Source organism: Tachypleus tridentatus, chromosome 2 (genome assembly GCF_004210375.1).
Source record: "Tachypleus tridentatus isolate NWPU-2018 chromosome 2, ASM421037v1, whole genome shotgun sequence".
Classification (NCBI taxonomy): Eukaryota; Metazoa; Arthropoda; class Merostomata; order Xiphosura; family Limulidae; genus Tachypleus; species Tachypleus tridentatus.
Window position 1 is genome coordinate 138,961,229 of NC_134826.1, and position 22,027 is coordinate 138,983,255.

At 37.8% G+C, this 22,027-nt stretch overlaps 1 protein-coding gene across 1 annotated transcript in view; it reads left to right on the forward strand.

Moving 5' to 3' along the window:
• Positions 1–1,395: 1,395 nt before the first annotated feature.
• LOC143245233 (uncharacterized) overlaps positions 1,396–22,027 on the forward strand; it is a 31,748-nt gene continuing 11,116 nt past the window's right edge. Inside the window, exons 1-2 of the mRNA XM_076491351.1 lie at positions 1,396–1,494; positions 10,333–10,410. The gene's annotated coding sequence lies outside the window, so the exon portion shown is untranslated. The remainder of the gene's footprint in view (positions 1,495–10,332; positions 10,411–22,027) is intronic.

A 22,027-nucleotide genomic window follows, 5' to 3' on the forward strand; every position in this document is an offset into this window, starting at 1 on the left:
CAGATAGCCCTGTGTGGCTTAGCTATAAATAAACACATACACACTTCTTAACTTAGTGATCTCATTTCAGACGAGATGAGGGGTGATTCGTTTCTTGGCTTTTAAACTCGAGATATCTCGAACCTGTTACTCAGAAGTGCCGAGTTGATGATTACTTAATATTAAAGTCAATCAAGTTATTTAAGTTGTACTTCAAAAGTTTCATTACGGCCATTTCTGTACCAACGTTTTGTTTTTTTTTCTACGTATAAGATTTGCTGCACCTCTTTCATTTCCGCGATCTCATATTTATATTAAAAATATTTTGTAATTTTACTTGTTTTTACTGTTTGTTTACTTGTTTTTGAGCTTCACGCAAAGCTACACGAGGGCTATCTGCGCTAGCCGTCCCCAATTTAGCAGTAAGACATACTGGAAGGCAGCTAGTCATCACCACCCACCGTCAATTCTTGGGCTACTCTTTTACCAACGAATAGTGGAATTGACCGACACATTAATATAACGCCCTCACGGCTGAAAGGGCGAGCATGTTTGTTCGACGGGGATTCGAAACCGCGACCCTTAGATTACGAGTCGAACGCCTTAACCCACCTGGCCATGCCGGGCTTCACGTGTCGCGTGGTTTGCATATATGAAACTATATTTTGAAGGGTATTTAATTTTGAACTAGCTCTCAAACTTGAGAACAATATAAAACATGGAGGTTAAGACTTAGGTACCCTGTAAAATGCGCACGCGCACATTTTCATATATAGATTTCCTGTTTTAAGACTCAACTTGACATTATCGGTTTATCTTTCCTTTGTGTGTGTAGAGGATATTTTTTGTAAGCTCGTAATTCTGATCTCACAGACATTAACACGAAAAATTTATAACATCATGTGTCTATAAATACATACAAATTATATAATAATTACATTTTAAATCTACAAAATAATAAGTGTATACTTACATCACACGCTGACCCTACACTTTTATTTATAAAATAATTGCTCTGTTAATCAAACCATATTGCATTTAGGCGTAATTCAAACTTTAATCAGAGAAGTCGATTTCAGGAATCACATATTTAAAAAAAAAAAAACAGTTTTTGTTGTTGTTTTTCGAAGGAAGAACCTTTGACCTTTAAGTGGGTGTTTCATCAATCTTGGAGAAAAACGGGGAACTTTCTGTTCTGTGTTTCTACTGTTTCGTGACTGGGCTGACTCCATGACCTGAAGAAACCGTATCTCTTAAGCCTAGTGACATTTTGCCATATTTCACCTCTAACGTCAGCTAATTTGTCATTGGTCTTAGATATCATTATCAGAATTGGAAATCTTCGGTAGTTCACGAGGAGTGAGGTATTTGTAAAAGGAAAGTCATTAGATCCTTAAAGTTCACACGTGACACACGCGTGTGACACGGACCTCCCATAAATCACCAGATGCTACAGACAGACATACGAAGAAACGTGCAGTATTGAAAGGACTCTGGATACCAAGTGGTCCCATCGTGAGTAAGATATTGTATTCCATAACTTTAGGACACGCATGTCTCTTATAATAGTCATTAAACGTCACAGCAGGGCCCCTTCACAAAATTCCCAGTGTAATAAATTCGTTGAAAACCTTACTCTAGAGAGACCTAAGAGAGTAACCTTTTATTTCTCAGATAGTCTCGAATCTGTTAAAGATAACAACTGTAGCTCACGTTATCAAAAATAGCTTGTTTTATAATCTTCAAGATACCTGAAAACCTAATCTCTCCGCATTCCTCCATGTCGTGAGTCCCAACTTATCACATTCGATAGGACGATGGGGGAATTGAAAATTTTAATAAAGTGATAGCTGATAAAGAAAGTATGTTTATTACCTAAACATAGTTTATCATAGTCACGAGTGTTATACGTAGACAAACTGAATTCCAAACTGGAATGTTTAATGTATTCTAACTTTAATTTTTAATTCCGAACTATTGAGGCCCGGCGGATAAAACACTCGACTCGTAATCCGAGGGTCGCAGGTTCGAATCCCGGTCGCACCCAACATGCTCGCCCTTTTAGCCGTGGGGGCGTTATAATGTGACATTCAATCCAACTATTCGTTGGTAAAAGAGTAGCCCAAGAGTTGGCGGTGGGTGGTGATGACTAGCTGCCTACCCTCTTGTCTTGCACTGATAAATTAGGGACGGCTAGCGCAGATAGCCCTCGAGTAGCTTTGCATGAAATTCAAAAACAAAACAAAAATAAATCCTTTCACCGAACATTTTATTAGTGTGGTTTCCCGGTAGCGTGGCGCCATCTGTGATTTCGAACTACCGACGACAGGGAAGTAAATGACTGAGTGCTGCTTGCTGCTATTTTTATATATGCTATATAGTTATTCATTTATACTTTGTTTAATTATTATTATTATATATAATGTTTTGAGGCTTAGTAGATGTTGCACTTTTAGGATAACGGAGTTAGAGACCAATATTATTTACTGGATACTATAGCAACGATGCAAACTGGCACGAGTTCAGCTAACATCATAATCTTGGTATATAACTGTACAAAATACGAATGTCTTAACACTGAATAAATTAACTAACTGCTCGACACCATTGGAACAGGGCAAACAAACGTAAGCCTAATTTAATATTTTTGTTGTTGTTTTGAATTAAGCACAAAGCTACACAATGGGCTATCTGTGCTCTGCCCACCACGGGTATCGAAACCCAGATTTTAGCGTTGTAAGTCCGCAGACATACTGCTGAGCCACTGGGGGGCCCTAATTTAATATAAAATTTATAAAACCCAAGTAAATGATCCATATTAACATTTATTCCCAGTATACGAAACAGTTTAAAACAGAGCAATTTTGTGATTTAGATATTTTTGCTGACAAAGTTTTACACATTCGCATATGAAAAATGTAAACATAATTGTTAAAGTACACCGTAATGTATAATGAAATACTTCCTTATTTAAGCCCCTCAGCGGAATAGCGGCATTTCTGCGGACGCGTACCACTAGAAACCGAGTTTCTATACCCCTGGTGGGCACAGTACAGATAACCTGTTGTGTAGCTTCGTGTTTAATTCCAAACGACCCTTGTTTGTAATGAACTGAATCTCCACCAGTTCTAAATCTGTGATATTCTATCTAAAAAAACTTTACCTTTGATAATTGGAGTTATTAATAAGTGCTAGGTGGTTAACACTTTAGCTCAGTTCATAGAGTAGATGCTTATTACAGGAGAATTCCCTCGGTTCGATACTTATTATTGTACTGATTTGTGCAGCTGGAGGTCCCTGGTTCGCTTCCCTCTGCTGTAAAATAGTGACAGTCGAATACTATTATTTGATTCAAGTAGCTTAATAATAGCTGAGTGCGTACATTTCTTCTAGCTTATTAATTCAAACTAAGTATAACTAGTTCAGATAACTATGGTGTAGTTTTGTGCGAACTTCCGACAGAAACATAAAAATCAAATCGTTTCACCAGGAATACAGAAATGTGTACAGATAATAATCGAACACCAACTGGGAAAGAGAAATATGTTAACAGGAGTGGTCCACTACGGAAAGACACATCTACTCAACCCTAATCTTTGACTAAAATAGTATAGTTTATTATTTAACTTCATATTTGTGTGTGGGTCTGGCATGGCCTAGCGCGTAAGGCGTGCGAGTCATAATCCGAGGGTCGCGGGTTCGTGCCCGCGTCGCGCCAAACATGCTCGCCCTCCCAGCCGTGGGGGCGTTATAATGTTACAGTCAATCCCACTATTCGTTGGTAAAAGAGTGGCCCAAGAATTGGCGGTGGGTGGTGATGACTAGCTGCCTTCCCTCTAGTCTTACACTGCTAAATTAGGGACGGCTCGGTGCAGAGGACTAACAACCTACTCACTTAGATACTTGTTAAAGAATCCGCAAGCGATTGCGGCTCTATGTTCCTAGATGTAATCTAATGGTAATAACTAATATTTGTGTGTAATAAATGAAGAATTAGTTGTCGCGTCTACTTAGCTGAGATAGACGCGTTAAGAAGACGCATTATTGCACAAAAACTGAGCGCAAAGTCATCGAACAAAACGATAAATATTGTATAAAGAATTAATATAATATTTCTAAATATCTGCAAACAGACTTAGACATTTCATAGCCTTCAATGTGGAAAAGAAAATAATGTATAACAGACTAAATCATGACCGCATTTACTCCATATGACGTTTGTTTTACAAAGCCCAAAACGCCCTGAAAGGCTTACAGAGAAACACAGTAATTCAGACCTGCGAATGGCTGTGAAAGAAAAAGTTTTTCTGTTATTAGTAATAAATATTACTATCACTTACTATCACATAGTAATTAATATCACTAATAAATTAGTGATATATGTTTTGACCAGCCTGTTATTTTATTGTTTTCTCAAACAATTTTAAGCTTAAAGTAGATGTGATTACTTGTATGTTGTTACAAGTTTAAGCTTAACTTCGACTGACATCCTCTACTTCAAAGTTGTCTTTTTATTTACTTTTTTGTCTTACGGGCGTAAGAAAACTCGTCTTAAGTTGCAAAATTATTTGAATTTGTATGTTGTTAAACACAAAGCTACACAATGTACAATCTCCACCAAACGTGGGTATCGAAACGCGATTTTATGCGTTAAAAGCCACGAGACTTAACGTTGAACTGTCATAGGGAAATTACTTGAAAGCAGTTCTCATGTCAAGAGGTTTCACACTTTTAAAAGTATATTCAGAAGACTGGTTTTGTTTGTTTTCAAATTTCTCACAAAGGCTGTCTTCTCATTACTATCTCTCATTCTGAACGCGTATAGAAGAAAAAAAGATGAACAAATTCCACAAACCCACTGCTAACTTCGCTCTTATTGAATAGTGGGACCTGACCGTAACCCTAAAGCTCGTCCATGGCTCCGAAGAGTAAAACGTGTTTTGATTGCAAAAGAACGTTTTTCGTGGAACCTAGAATTCACAGTCACGCCGCACTAATCACCCGGCCACGCTCGGCGCACGAGGCCTTGAAGTTGAAGAAATGGTGCCATTACTGATTAGACGTTTTAACAAATATAGATCTGTGTGAGTCTGCTTGACAAGCTTGCAGATTAATCAGCTATATGACTCGTTTACCTTGTTAATTTATACTCACCGAGGGTTGTGTTTCTGGTCCAATATTTTTTATAGGTCTCTGAATGATTCACATAAACATTTGAGATTCAATTAACGCACAAAAAGAAACTCTTCTACATAAATACATTCGTGTGCTTCCAATAGTAACAGTCTCAAACAAACACATTTAATTTCACTCAAAAAGGCGTGAGTCACTTATACGTTCAATAGAAAGAACACATGTACTATTAAAATTCGTTATTTTGCTTTCGAATGATGGGATTTGCGTGGGAACAACACCCTCGACGTCATCATATCCTACTGATGATAAACAACATTATGTAGAATTACATATGGTTTCACCTGTCTGATAAATAATGTCATATCCTGTTCAGCTGATAAGTTTTTGTACCTATTCCATGGCTCGAGAAAACACGTTCATGCTGTGCTTAACAAATAAAACAACGACATCACTGATAGCAGAGAATTGATAATAATAATAAACAGGAACAAATATAAACTGTGAAAGCAGCGGCACGGTCTTCCTAACAGCTTTACACGTACGGTTTGTTCGGCTGGTTTTGAATTTCGCGCCAAATACATAAAAGGGTTATCTGAGTTAGCTGTCCCTAATTTATTAGCGTAAGATTATATGAAAGGCAGCTAGTCATCACCATCCACTGCCAACTGTTAGGCTAGTCTTTTACCAACGAATAGTGGGATCGATCGTCACGTTATAACGCCCCTACGTCTGAAAAGACAACCATATTTGGTGGAACAGGGATTTTAACTCGCGATTCTTAGATTATTAATCGAGTGTCCCTAACCACCTGGTCATACCAGGCTGTATAAATTCACTGCACCACTAGATTACTGAATTATTGAGCACGGATAATTTGTGTCGTGTAAATTTCAATGAAGTAACAGTATGGGCGTGAATCTAAATACGTATGCATATTTATATATACATACGAGTTAGATGTAAGATCCCTTATCAATATACCGCTGGGGCAATAGAACCTTTCAGGACAAACAACACTAAAATTCGTGTTTCTATCCATAGCGAGGGACATAACACTATTGTTTATTTTTTATGTTACAGAGACACCCAAGCAAACATTATATAATATAGATACACACTCATATTATATATATATATATCTACACGTCGTTTCCCGTTACGTTTAATTACATGACTGGATAGCATTTTTCTAAAAATTACGTTGCGCGTATTTCAACATACGTCACAGTTGTACACTTTTAGCATGCTGCGTCGTTAATAGGACACACATTTTCATATTCATTTGTTCTCAAATGTACAGATTGTCCCTGTCTCTTTCGTAGATACACAACTGATGTTACTGCAGCTGCAGTGTAAAAGTGGAAAACAGCAATGATATGTGAACCTCACCATAGCTGCTACTTCCAGTGACGTCAAGACGTTAATAATATCAGGGCTTACTTGGACAAAGGGAATACAATAACCATAAGAATAGCAGAAGTGCTACTTAAATAATTAATTATTACTTAAGTAACAACACTTTAGATATGAACTACTTTAAATCGGCTGACTGTAGTTTAAATCAGTTTGTTTAAGAACTCCTTACACATAAGAATCAAGCTAGATTTTTTATTAACATAGAACTATCTCTCTCATTATAACACCAGACTGTATATCTGTAAAAATATAATAGCAACTATTTCGTAGAGGGCCCGGCATGGCCAGGTGGGTTAAGGCGTTCGACTCGTAATTTGAGGGTCGCGGGTTCGAATCCAGGTTGCACCAAACATGCTCGTCCTTTCAGCCGTGGGGGCGTTATAATGTTACAGTCAATCCAACTATTCGTTGGTAAAAGAGCAGCCCAAGAGTTGGCGGTAGGTGGTAATGACTAGCTTTCCTCTAGTCTTGCCCTGCTAAATTAGGGACGGTTAGCGCAGATAGCCCTTGAGTTGCTTTGCCCGAAATTAAAAAAAAAAAAAACTTCGCAGAGTGTGAATGGATATTTACAAAGTTTAATAGGGATGCTTATTGGTTCTACGAGGAGATATACAAAAATTTTGCATTTTGCGGGTTTTTATGGGTCTTTTTGCATTTGTACCCGTACCTCACCTAGAGTGAATATATCTTCACCTCATATGCTATGGATGTTCAAGGAGTCCAAGTGCAAGTAATTATTCACGCCTCACAGATTTAAAAAAACAAACAAACTCTTAAACTGAGCCTGTCTGGCATTTACAATGTCACACAGTATTGCGCTGCTGTATATAATACTTATCTTACTTCAATTAATGTCTATCTTGCTACAAAGTATGTCTATCTTGCTACAAAGTATGTCTATCTTGCTACAAAGTATGTCTATCTTGCTACAAATGATGTCTATTTAGCTGCAAATCATGTTTATTTTGCTACAAAAGATGTCTATCCCATTTCATCTCACACTGAAAACATACCAAAAATATCAGTTGGTAGTGAACGCTATTGGCTTTTCAATGACAATTTGATTTTAGGCCATTCAAAGTGAGAACCTCATTGTTCTATCTTGACTCTCTTGTCTGTTAGACAAGACCGATTGTTAAAGTTTCGAATTTAAGAAAGTGTCTGCTATATACAGTATACTTCAGTGTAACGTAGAGAACTTAAAAACGTTGTTAGAACAGCAGAAACAACCGTAAAATTCCTACACATGAATAATGTAGCTTTAACAAGTTACACGTAGTGATATTTAACATTATATTTTATGTTAAATGCTGACAAGTGAAATGAAACATTGGATCGAGATTCGAAACCCAAACCTCTTGGTTAATGAGGTCAGTAGTCTACCAATAGCATAAGTATCTACCACAACATTCACTTACAATTCTTCTTACCACGATTGTGTATTTCTTGGACGGCTCACTGATAGAGCGCTAGCCTTGTTAGCCGGAAAATACCCGGTTTCTGTCCCGATCCGGTAGTTTCTTTACACTTATCGGCTTTTCTCATTTCAGTTTTAATACCAGGTTGAACACAGACTGAAGTTATTAAGTCGTGATCCGTTATGGCCTAAAGTTATTTATTACACAGGAGGTTGGTCGCGCTTCATAAGAATGGTATTCCAGGTCCTACGGTAACGTATCCTTCCGTGATCGTCTGTCGTCCCTCGTCTTTTGGTTATGACTACAGTCCATTTCATCTTCATACTTTCTGTTGTAGCAAGCTTCTGCGAAGGTCAGCAACATCAGTTTTAACAAGAGGCTCTATTACTCTTATGTAAATGAAAGTCACTGACATCTGGAAACTCGATATTTGATCCAATAAGATGGCTGTGAATTAGATTTCTTCCGCCATCTTTCCCAGTCAAACAGCCATTAGTTTCGAAGTGTGAATGCTCACGTGTTTGTACGATTTCACTAGCTTCAAATCTTTGCTTATCATCTTGTTAACGTTATCATGATATATGCCAAACTCTATTACATTGGCTTTTAGGATCAAAGAGTTTTTTTTTTTTTCATAGCCACACCCTTCCTTGGCAAATGTAGGAATTAGTCCTTATTGGCTTGAAATGTGGTTCGGAACCCTTGCTATGAATATTTTTTTGCTTCGAATGTGAATATTGAGTGGTCGGAAATTCAACGTGAAATATACAATTATACACATGTAGTTGCTAAACATGTCACGACTTGCTTTTGCGGAGCAACATCACTGCATTAACCAGCATACGTAAATCATTTCTTTGAAGTTCGGATGTATCAAATACTTCGTAAAAAACGTACTACATAGACGAACGTATTAAAATGCTGTTTAACGCTAAACAATTTGGCGGAAAATGTACGATGCACGCAGAAAACTGGAACTTAATGTTTGGTGCTTCGAAAGATATTGAATACATGTTTTCATATTTCACCCCAGTCACGGATTCTTGTGTTATTCTTTAAGGGCGTGTAAAATATAATTCGTACACGAGTCATTTTCTCTGTAACCACAATACAATAATGAAATGCACTGTAGTAGTTACAATGTTTGTTTGTTTTTTCAAACCAAGTGTCCACCAGTTTTAAAACTTGAGAAAGTTCTTATGCCTTGTCACCCTAGACATAAACTTTTTCATTATTATTTTTTCATTTTCTTTTTTTCTGTTTGCCCGTAACGATCGACTAATTAGGCCCTACACTCTACTCGTAACACAGTTCCAAAAACACACGTTCGACCAAGTAAACCCCACACTGTACTCGTAACACGGTTCGGAAAATACTGACCGATGCGTTAAGTAAAAACACTTTCCACTGCAGGTCAAAGTAATTTATATCCTGTGTTGTTTCGTGTTACACTAAAGCAAAGATCACTGAAAGTCATTTTAATTTCTGGGGAGCTTCTGCCCCATGAACATCACACATAAAAAAAAGAGTGGATATTTCTATAAGAAAACACACTAATTATTTCATGCTTAGGCCCGGCATGGCCAAGCGCGTTAAGGCGTGCGACTCTAATTTGAGGGTCGCGGGTTCGCATCCCCGTCGCGCCAAACATGCTCGCCCTTTCAGCCGTGGGGGCGTTATAATGTGACGGTCAATCCCACTATTCGTTGATAAAAGAGTAGCCCAAGAGTTGGCGGTGGGTGGTGATGACTAGCTGCCTTCCCTCTCCACTGCTAAATTAGGGACGGCTAGCACAGATAGCCCTCGAGTAACTTTGTGCGAAATTCAAAAAACAAACAAATTTCATGCTTAGGTCGAGCGGTATTCGGTATATTTGGTGAAAAGTAGAAAATAAAGATCCATTTCCTACGGAAGTAGTTCTACTAAGATCATATATGTTAGGTTTAATTTTTCTACAAGCAATAACTCCAAGGTTAGTTTTCGAATTGTATGTTAATATAATCAATTGAGCTTGTTATTTCTAAGAAAATGCTTTATTTGTTTATCCGCAGGCATACCGCTATGCTTCGTTTCTTTATTTGGTGTTAAGCACACAAAACTGAAAAATTATTTATCTGTGCTGTGCTCCGCGGAGGGATTCGACTCTGAAACATAGCGTTATAAGCTGTGCCGCCTGGAGGAACCACATTTTGATAAATGAATCAAACCACAACTTACCGAATCTCTCGAACAACAGCATAGAAACGTCTACGACCAGTACCTGAAATGCGATGCTAACCAAACTCTCTTCCTCTCTGTACCAGGAAACATCTTTTATTGGAATACTTCATTGTCCATTAGTTTTTCAGCATTTGCTTAATATACTTTCATTCTTTACCGATAGGTGGCAGGGACTGTTTATTTAGGCCGTCGAACGGCGTGCAGGTGCGAGAACAGTTCACCAAGTCAACCAGAATCACAGGTGAGACAGCACGCATCAGAGCTCGTAAGTTAAAAGAAGAATCCTTGTTTACTCGCCAGACAATCCTGGCCCCCAACCCCCGTTCCAGTCTTTAAAACTAATGGCCTCTGAGATGGCGGATTTCCATAACGTAAGTTATTTATCTTAACCTTTTACTTGTGAGCCACAATGAAATGTAACATAAAAACGCAATGCGCAGAGAATGTATAGATTGATAAAACAGCTTTCTTCATTTACCTTTTACCTGGCCCTTCGAAAGTAAACTTTATTTTCCTTCCATATGGAACGTCCTTTCTCTATGAATAATTGGTATTGGTAATGCACTGTTCGAACTGACTCTAGCCGATGAATGAAAGAAATTATGTGAGGGCGATATGTTTGTTTGTTTATTTTGAATTTGGCACAAAGCTACTCGAGGACTATCTGTGCTAGCCGTCCCTAATTTAGCAGTGTAAGACTAGAGGAAAGGCAGCTAGTCATCACCACCCACCGCCAACTCTTGGGCTACTCTTTTACCAACGAATAGTGGGATTGACCGTCACATTATACACCCCTAAGGCTGGGAGGGCTAGCATTTTTAGCGCGATGCGGGCGCGAACCTGCGACCCTCGGATTACGAGTCGGAGGGCGATATGTGTGTCTGTGTTCCAAACAGACGTTTGAGTGTATTTTGATTAGTGTATGTATATATACATGTATGCCAAACACTTCTTTCACAAACGAAGTTTTCGGTTTCATAATCATAAAGCCATGTCATCTGAGAGCAACAGAGGACCATCTACTGAGGACAGCGAAAATCAGTCATCTCTGTGATTATGGGTTGGAGCAGCGGCTCAGTTATTTATTGGTCTTTTTTTTTTGACGCCATGCTGTCCCACATCGTCACAGCTGCACGTCTGCGGGTTTACAACGCTAAAAACCGGGTTTCGATACCCGTGATGGGCAGAGCGCAGATAGGCCGTTGTGTAGCTTTGTGCTTGTCTAGAAACAAACGCACTTCGCTATGCGATAATCTAAGTCGTGTCGACTTTTTTTTCTTCTTAACTACCAAAATTCTTCAAATGTGGAAAGGTGTCTACATAGGTTTGGAGAGAAGGGCTGACTTCTATCTAATTAGCTGTGACTATATGAGTAAAGAAGTACAGTATGCTAATATAATAATAGGCAGGCAAACAACGATTTGTAACTTTATTTGTATGTCGCTACGTAAAGATTAACTCTATCGTCAACGACGGCCCCCGAACATCACTCATGTAGGTCACTGTTGACTTAAACCAGAGCTGCCTGAGAACTAGTTATAACAGTAAACTCATAATCTTTATAGTACACTTCTAAGCCCTCTGCTGTTAGAAGTGTGCTTACTGTATTGGCGTAAAAATAGTATATTGGTTACGTACACAAAGGCCATGTGAGACGGGAATTTGTTCAGACTTTGGATAACACGCCGTCATATGGAGAACTGTTCCATTAGCTAATCAAGGTAACTGACACGTTGCTTCAAAATATTATTCAAAAAATATTTTTATCTTTTAAATACTTTAGAAGTGGATCAGGGTATTATTTATTAATATTGTTATTAACTCTTTTATGTTATCTTTGAGAACTCAGATATTTATTTTTCATTTCAAACATTTTATGACTGTGTATCAACACTTAGCAGTTCCATTATTACAAACCTTCCAAGAAGTTTCACGTGGTTAATGACATTTTCTTTATTTATGTACGTGTACGCTTCAATTATTAGGTATGTGAAATTCTGTTGCATTTAAATTCATTAATTTGTAGAGAAGAATTATTTGTCATTTCTCGAGATTTTTAGGTTTAATAGCTCAATCTTTCATAGTGCCCACCCCCAAGCAGCTCAGTGTAAAGTTGAGAACTTACAACTCTAAAAGCTATAAATCCAAAGTTTGATCCAAGTGGTGATTTTCGCACAGCCAACCCATTCTGCAGGTTTGCGCTTGACAAAAAATAAATATTTATGTTACTGTGCGCCTACACGTGAAAAGCATGTGTTTTGAGGTTAATCATGTTTGTAAACAAACTATATGCAGGCCTCATTTTAGAATAAAGATTGAAGAAATTTAAATATTGTTGTGGATACGACGAGTTTAATAGACTGGCATACCATAATAGTCAACAGCCGTCTTGTCGCCATCGTAGAGGTAATGAAGTAGGAAGTTTTGTTAAAATAATAATAACTGTCTTTTTTTAGTCTAAGCAGGACTTACAACTCATAACGACATAACCTGGGTCGTGGCTTGTTTGTTTGTCTTTTTCTCCATATTTTTCTTCCAGGTTTGGTGATATACAAAACCGTAAATCTACATGACTTGCGGATGTCGAAATTTATCGTGTTAACTCACACAATAAGAGAATTAACAAAATTAGTCTATACTTGACTCAACATTTAGAAAATCTAACAATAAAAAGAAAAGACCTGAAGTAAAACATAGGTGATTAGAAAGACTGAAAAAACAGATGCTGTAGGCTTAATCAAATGAACAATAAAACAGATGTTGTAGACTTGATCAAGTTAACAATAAAACAGATACTGTAGACTTGATCAGATGAACAATAAAACAGATACTTTAGACTTGGTCAGATGGTTAATAAAACAGATACTGTAGACTTGGTCAGATGGTTAATAAAACAGATACTGTAGACTTGGTCAGATGGTTAATAAAACAGATACTGTAGACTTGATCAGATGAACAGTAAAACAGATACTGTAGACTTGATCAGATTGTTAATAAGACAGATACTGTAGACTTGGTCAGATGGTTAATAAACAAGATACTGTACACTTGGTCAGATGGTTAATAAAACAGATGCTGTAGACTTGGTCAGATTGTTAATAAAACAGATGCTGTAGACTTGATCAGATGGTTAATAAAGCAGATGCTGTAGACTTGATCAGATGGTTAATAAAGCAGATACTGTAGACTTGATCAGATGGTTAATGAAACAGATGCTGTAGACTCGATCAGATGAAGAATAGAAAAGCAGAAAACACCGTTAAGAAAATCTCCAAGTTGATTAAATTAAACGCTTTTGGTGGCCAAACTGGAATTAATTTTACAAATGAAAACGAACCTAGAAAGTGGTTCTCAATGATGTGTGTGACAGGTGTGACTGTTGAGTAAGCAACGCTACAAGGCCACTTTCGTGCACACCGAAGCCCAACAGACAAAGAAGAGAACGGAAATAGACTGTACTGGAAACATTATAAAATTGTCGAAAATTAGATCATGTTTGAGAAAGATCCATAACAGACTCAGCGGTTCAAACTGAAACGACAGACATGTTTACAGCATTTAGAAACTACAATCTCAAACTATGCACAAACTTAGAGTTTAAAACTACAATCTCAAACTATGCGCATGCGCAAACTTAGAGTTTATGACACAAACATATTACTCGTCATTTCTCTTAGTTAAGTGAGCTGAGTTGGCGTGAGGAAACAAAAAGTCCAGTAGTTTCTGGTACGTTATCAGAACGTCAAGAAAAATCCCACTGTTCGGTCTGAGAAGCGTAGCTCAGAACTTTGTGGTGAAACCTGTTTACTTCCTGCCTTATTCTAGTTGTCGGTGAGTTGTGCGGATTAGTTGCTTTTTTTCTGTATTTATCATCCAATGAGTGTTTTTTACTGGCTACCTTCCTGTAGTTATCAATCAGTGAGTGTTGTTGACTGGCTACTTTCTTGTAGTTATCCATCAGTGAGTGTTGTTAATTGGCTACTTTCTTGAAATTATCAATCAGTGAGTATTGTTTATTGGCTACTTTCTTGTAGTTACCAATCAGTGAATGTTGTTGACTGGCTGCCTCCCTGTAGTTAACACCAAGTGAGTATTGTTGATTGGCCACTTTCCTGTAGTTATCAGTCAGTGAGTGTTGTTGACTGGCTACTTTCTTGTAGTTATCCATCAGTGAGTGTTGTTGATTGGCTACTTTCTTAAAATTATCAATCAGTGAGTATTGTTTATTGGCTACTTTCCTGTAGTTACCAATCAGTGAATGTTGTTGACTGGCCACTTTCCTGTGGTTATCAGTCAGTGAGTGTTGTTGACTGGCTACCTTCCTGTAGTTACCAATCAGTGAATGTTGTTGACTGGCTGCCTCCCTGTAGTTAACACCCAGTGAATATTGTTGATTGGCCACTTTCCTGTAGTTATCAGTCAGTGAGTGTTGTTGACTGGCTACCTTCCTGTAGTTACCAATCAGTGAATGTTGTTGACTGGCTGCATCCCTGTAGTTAACACCCAGTGAGTATTGTTGATTGGCCACTTTCCTGTAGTTATCAGTCAGTGAGTGTTGTTGACTGGCTGCATCCCTGTAGTTACCAATCAGTGAATGTTGTTGACTGGCTGCATCCCTGTAGTTAACACCCAGTGAGTATTGTTGATTGGCCACTTTCCTGTAGTTATCAGTCAGTGAGTGTTGTTGACTGGCTGCATCCCTGTAGTTACCAATCAGTGAATGTTGTTGACTGGCTGCATCCCTGTAGTTAACACCCAGTGAGTATTGTTGATTGGCCACTTTCCTGTAGTTATCAGTCAGTGAGTGTTGTTGACTGGCTGCATCCCTGTAGTTACCAATCAGTGAATGTTGTTGACTGGCTGCATCCCTGTAGTTAACACCCAGTGAGTATTGTTGATTGGCCACTTTCCTGTAGTTATCAGTCAGTGAGTGTTGTTGACTGGCTGCATCCCTGTAGTTACCAATCAGTGAATGTTGTTGACTGGCTGCCTCCCTGTAGTTAACACCCAGTGAATATTGTTGATTGGCCACTTTCCTGTAGTTATCAGTCAGTGAGTGTTGTTGACTGGCTACCTTCCTGTAGTTACCAATCAGTGAATGTTGTTGACTGGCTGCATCCCTGTAGTTAACACCCAGTGAGTATTGTTGATTGGCCACTTTCCTGTAGTTATCAGTCAGTGAGTGTTGTTGACTGGCTGCATCCTGTAGTTACCAATCAGTGAATGTTGTTGACTGGCTGCATCCCTGTAGTTAACACCCAGTGAGTATTGTTGATTGGCCACTTTCCTGTAGTTATCAGTCAGTGAGTGTTGTTGACTGGCTGCATCCCTGTAGTTACCAATCAGTGAATGTTGTTGACTGGCTGCCTCCCTGTAGTTAACACCCAGTGAATATTGTTGATTGGCCACTTTCCTGTAGTTATCAGTCAGTGAGTGTTGTTGACTGGCTACCTTCCTGTAGTTACCAATCAGTGAATGTTGTTGACTGGCTGCATCCCTGTAGTTAACACCCAGTGAGTATTGTTGATTGGCCACTTTCCTGTAGTTATCAGTCAGTGAGTGTTGTTGACTGGCTGCATCCCTGTAGTTACCAATCAGTGAATGTTGTTGACTGGCTGCATCCCTGTAGTTAACACCCAGTGAGTATTGTTGATTGGCCACTTTCCTGTAGTTATCAGTCAGTGAGTGTTGTTGACTGGCTGCATCCCTGTAGTTAACACCCAGTGAGTGTGTTGAGTGGCTGTCCTGTAATGTGTCAGCGCAAAACTCAGGAGAGATATCTCGAAATTCAACAAACCAAACTCACTAATCCTGAATTCAAATTAGAGAAACGTACTGTCATGTCAACATTTGTTCTACTGAAGCATCGTCTTAGCTGTAGATATACAAGACATTCGAATCATAAACACTGAAAACCATCCAGAATTCACAGCTCACGAGATCCGAATGTTACATCTTAAATAAAATACGACATTTAAACTTACTAAAGACCCTTTGAGAACAAAGTAAGCCTTCCAAAAGCTAAGTGATAAGTCTGAGGCCTTATAATGCTAAAAACTTGGTATCTATACCATAGTTGGACAGAGTACAGCGAGCTTATTTTATAGCTTTAGGTTTATCAATAATACAAACAAAATAAAATATCGAAAATGATGGAGTAAAGTAAAATTATGAACCTTGATGTTCCACGTTTAGTTGTACTATAAAACATAAAATCAAAATATTACAGTAATAAATACATGAATGAAGTGTTATGATTAGTAAAATATGACGTCACGCTTTGGACATCGAGCTACTGTCCAAGAAACGTTTACCTCGATCTTTTCATTTTATGACCTCACTAATGATGAAACTGTATTTCATTCTAGTGTCGTATTTGATTAGCACAGTGCTTTATAATTAATTCCTGAACAGAGTTACACTGATTATAGGTTAGTTTGGTAACAAGCAAAATCCTGGAGGTTTCTACAACTGCAATTAATCCTTACTACCAAAGACTGCTACATAAGAGTCTTGAAGTCCTCTATAAGTTTGGTCAATCCTTACTGCCAAAGACTGTTACATCAGAGTCTTGAAGTTCTCTATAAGTGTTGTCAATCCTTACTGCCAAAGACTGTTACATCAGAGTCTTGAAGTTCTCTATAAGTGTAGTCAATCCTTACTGCCAAAGACTGTTACATCAGAGTCTTGAAGTTCTCTATAAGTGTAGTCAATCCTTACTGCCAAAGCCTGTTACATCAGAGTCTTGAAGTTCTCTATAAGTGTAGTCAATCCTTACTGCCAAAGACTGTTACATCAGAGTCTTGAAGTCCTCTATAAGTGCAGTCAATCCTTACTACCAAAGACTGTTACATCAGAGTCTTGAAGTCCTCTATAAGTGTAGTCAATCCTTACTGCCAAAGACTGTTACATCAGTGTCTTGAAGTCCTCTATAAGTGTAGTCAATCCTTACTGCCAAAGACTGTTACATCAGAGTCTTGAAGTCCTCTATAAGTGTAGTCAATCCTTACTGCCAAAGACTGTTACATCAGAGTTTTGAAGTCCTCTATAAGTGCAGTCAATCCTTACTGCCAAAGACTGCTACCTCATAGTTCTAGAGTTCTCTACGTGTACAGTGAATGCTTACTGTCAAAGACTGTTACTTCAGGTGCTCTAAAGTGCAGTCAACTCTTACTGCCAAATAAGTCACCCCAGAGTCTGGAGTTCTATGCGACTACACTCAATTTTTGCTGCCAAAGACTGTCAGCTGAAGCAGATGTTGGTCCTATCTCTTCATCCCTAACGCACTGACAGAAAACGGATGACATCTTTCAGTTGCTAAGTCGGTTACTGTCTGCAATTATTGGTGAGTAGAGCTTGTCAGTCATCTTTCTTGGTCTTTGGAAGAAACCAGGTAATATCTGGGTCATGATTGCTAGACATTATTACAGACTTTGGCTGATAATGCCAACATATCACTATAGTATGGTATAAATTACCATACGAATATATCACAACATATCAAACAAAATAGTTGTTTTGTAGCTAAAACATGAGAGAAATATAAAAAACAAATTATTGGCCTTTTGATTCTAGAGCCAAGTGAAGTTTTCAAAAATAAATAAATAAATGTCCAATGCTCCCAATCTTTGTCCAGAAATAGAAAATAATTAGTGAAACTATTATTTTTCCTGTTGATTTGTTTGTTTGTTTTGAATTTCGCGCGAAGCTACACGAGGGCTATCTGCACTAGCTGCATCTAATTTTGCAGTGTAAGACTAGAGGAAAGGCAGCTAGTCATCACAACCCACCGTCAATTCTTGGGCTATTCTTTTACCAAAGAATAGTGGTTGGGTTTGACCGTCACTTTATAACGCCCCCATGGCTGAAAAGGCGAGCATGTTTGGTGTGATGGGGATTCGAACCCGCGACCCTCAGATTACGAGTCGAGTGCCTTAACCACCTGGCCAGGTCGATTCTTTATTGCTGATGTTAACGTAAAGAGGAATGTTCAATGTACGAGATTCGTCAAAGTTAGAATTGTGCAGTCGACTTTGAAAAGACTTCTAAAATAATGTTTTCGTCATTATTTGTCAAACGCAGTAACAAATGCTTAGTTGAGCGCTTGCAACACGAACACCTAGTGACCATGATGTACACTAATCTCAGTGCTAACAACATGAAACAATGAATCAAATCAGCACCTGTTTAGCTGAGGTGATTAACTACTTGGTTTCAATTTTATTTCCAAAAACATGCCACTTGGTTAGTTACTCTTATCCCCAGTGCTCATTTTATATAGATGAGCTTAGAACGAGAGTATTACCAAATGTTAATGATCTTGTCTAGTTATATCGATCAAACTAACACTTTCGAATTACATTTAATCTACTTGATAACGCGTACAACATTAACGATGTTCTTACCTGTAGAACATTTCCTGTATGGGCTATTTCCGTACCTCTACAGGTCTAGTTAAGCAATGCTGACTACAAAGTAAATGTCTTTGATTGATGTAACACTTAAAAAAAATACGTGAAATTCTTCCATAGAATTCTTGAGCTTAAAAAAAAAAAGAGTGAAAATTATGTTACAGCTCCGACAGTAGGTGTTTCCATTCACACGCTGCAACCACAGTAGGTGTTTCCATTCACACGCTGCAACGACAGTAGGTGTTTCCATTCACACGCTGCAACGACAGTAGGTGTTTCCATTCACACGCTGCAAAATCAAAACGATTTGACGCCACTCCCACTGTGTGTGATTTTATGGTGCGGTGAGGCTGTATTGACACTCAGCATGGTTACTGATTTACCTGAGAAGCATCACTGAGTTTCCCTGAACCAAATGTAATGAGAATTAGTTTAATTTTTAGTAAAGTGCAAAGTTACATAACGGGTTATCTGTGCTGTTTACACCCCGAGTATTGAAACCCGGTTTTTAGCGTCGTTAGCCTACAAACTTAACTTGAATTTAACTTGATATATTTATTGAAGTTGAAAGTTATAAACATTAAGAACATTTCTTTTATTCGATTAGCGAGTCCGAGCTTTTGATTTGTTTTATAAACCAGAATGTTTTGAATTTCCTTTTTCAGAATATCTTATTAAACCAACTGATAAAGTGCACTGTCTGAAATGCAAAAATAAACTTGATGTTCTTGAGGGTAATTACTATTTATTAAAGGAAAAACTGACTTGCAAAAACTAGGCTTAGCTGTGGTTGGGAGAATTCAATAGTTTCTAAAGACCTCAATTAAAACGTGTTTAAAAACAAGTTATAATCTCAAGGTGATTAGCGAAACGGAATGTGTGAAAAAATAGAATCATTATATCTCTAATAGCATTCTATTTTATGTTTCCTCGGGTATTGTTTTTTCTTATATTTTTCCTCGAGAAAAACTGAACTCGCATCATTAACTGGTGCATCTTAATTATTTCGATGGATTTCAAGGTAACCGTGCAATCAAGGTCATCAGTGTAGGAACCTGTTGCACAAGCTTACAGTTATAAAGCTTTGAAAAATTGAAAACAAATTGTGTTCAATAAATGTAATTAAAATAATAAATATTATTCGTATGTATAACCAGGGCCTCTTTTTACTGATGGAGCTACTATAACCGGATTTGGTAGTTACAAACTAAAGCAGTTCGTGTAGTGTGAAAAACATAAGCCAGGTTTTCGTACTTTGTTAATACCTTTTATGGAAAAGATCTAATATATTTTGAAGAACATTACTCCCTCTAGCGTTTTAAGATATGCTGTACACACAAACTATGGTGACAGTTTTTTTTTTAATCGGCACTCAGAAAAACCAGAAAATGTTAAAGTAACTTCATTCAGTAACATCCAACCAGGAGCTGGATAACACATCATTTAGTAGTCATATCCAATCAGAAGCTGTGTAACACATCATCCGATAGTAATATCCAATCAGAAGTCGCATGACTTCTCTGTTTTACCAGATTTTGTGAGTATTTAACTTAAGTATCAGTAATCATCAAACGCACTACATGTGAATTGGAAAAAAAAAAACAGGTTGAAAATGTTAATAATTCTGTAACATTCTGCTACGAATTATTCGTTTAATTCAATAAAAAATGTTTACAAAAGTCTATTGTGTTCTTATTTGTGGTATTCAGAAGAACGGATACACCCATTCACAAAGTACATGAGATGCACGTATCTATATTACACGAAGTTGGTTTTAAGACCAACATAACAGATCTGACGAAACCGATCCATGTATGTCAGTTACATTCAAGTAAAACATCACGTGTTCGGCATGTTACTAACAATGTGTTTTTCTTGTAACAATTCATACTGACATCTTTAGAACACATCGGTTCCAGTTCACCAAGACAGCGGAATCATACACAGTTCACAACACACACGTAGCACAGTGTAAAACTTAGTGGTCAATACTTCTTGACCATAAAATGTGCTATTTCGTAACCCTCTTCCCACATTATTAGTCCGATGTGAAAGTGACCTGAAAAGTTAAAAGTAAGGATTTGGAAAACGTGTGATTGTATTTGTGTATTGGTCATACGAAAATACTTTTGTTTGTTTGATTTTTTAACACAAATGTACACCATAAACTACCTGCGATGTGTCCACCACAGGTATCAAATCCTGTTTTTTAGACTTACCACTGAGCCACTGAATAGTATCAAAATGAGTAAGAAAAGACAGATTCAAAACAATTGTAATTAAATGCAAATCTTTTGAATCCATGGACTTAAACAAAATATATATAATAAAATAGTTCATAAGTAAATATATATATATATATATATTTCTCCCTTTTTTAATATTTTGTTATTTCTAAAGCAAAACATATTATGACAGATTCGAAATAAAACATTGTGTGGCCCTCTCACTGTCCTTCAAACGTACCTTTAAAAACGTCCTAGGAAAGATTATGGAATAATAGTTAATAATTTTATCTATCTTATAATCAAAGATGTAATGATAAGATATCTCAACTTTAGACTTAACCCTCCTTCGAAACGACACAGCAGTATGTCTGCGGATATACAAAGCTAGAAGCCGAGTTTCGATATCCGTGGTGGTAAGAGCACATGAGGACCATTGTGTGGCTTTGTGCTGAATCACAAACTTTATTCACAAAGCTTTTATTGTGTAATTATTCATTAATTTCCAGGCCCGGCATAACCAGATGGTTAAGGCGTTCGACTCGTAATCTTAGGATCGCGGGTTCGAATCCCCGTCACACCAAACATGCTCGCCCTTTCAGCCGTAGGGGCGTTGTAATGTTACGATTAATCTCACTATTCGTTGGTAAAAGAGAAGCCCAAGAGTTGGCTGGGGGTGGTGATAACTAACTGCCTTCCCTCTAGTCTTGCACTGCAAAATTAGGGACGGCTAGTGCAGATAGCCCTCGTCTAGCCCCGGTCGCACCAAACATGCTCGCCCTCCCAGCCGTGGGGGTATTATAATGTGACGGTCAATCCCACTATTCGTTGGCAGTTGGCGGTGGGCCATGATGACTAACTGCCTTTCCTCTAGTCTTAAACTGCTAAATTAGGGACGGCTAGTGCAGATAGCCCTCGAGTAGCTTTGCGCGAAATTCAAAACAAACCCTCGTCAAGCTTTGTGCGAAATTCAAACCAACCAATCATTAATTTTTCAAAAGAAGATCCAGTTTATTTTTGTGATTTTTGAACGACTACAGTCATGAAAAGAAAAACGACAAGTTTAAACTAAGTTCAACGTTACAATTATTGTATTTGCTGCTGTATGTATTCCTGTTCCCAATATGTCGTGAATGATCAATTCACGTTCTCAAATATTGTATAGTGAATCCTCGTGACGTGACGTAGCAAATTTCCCGGACATCACATAATATCCTATTTC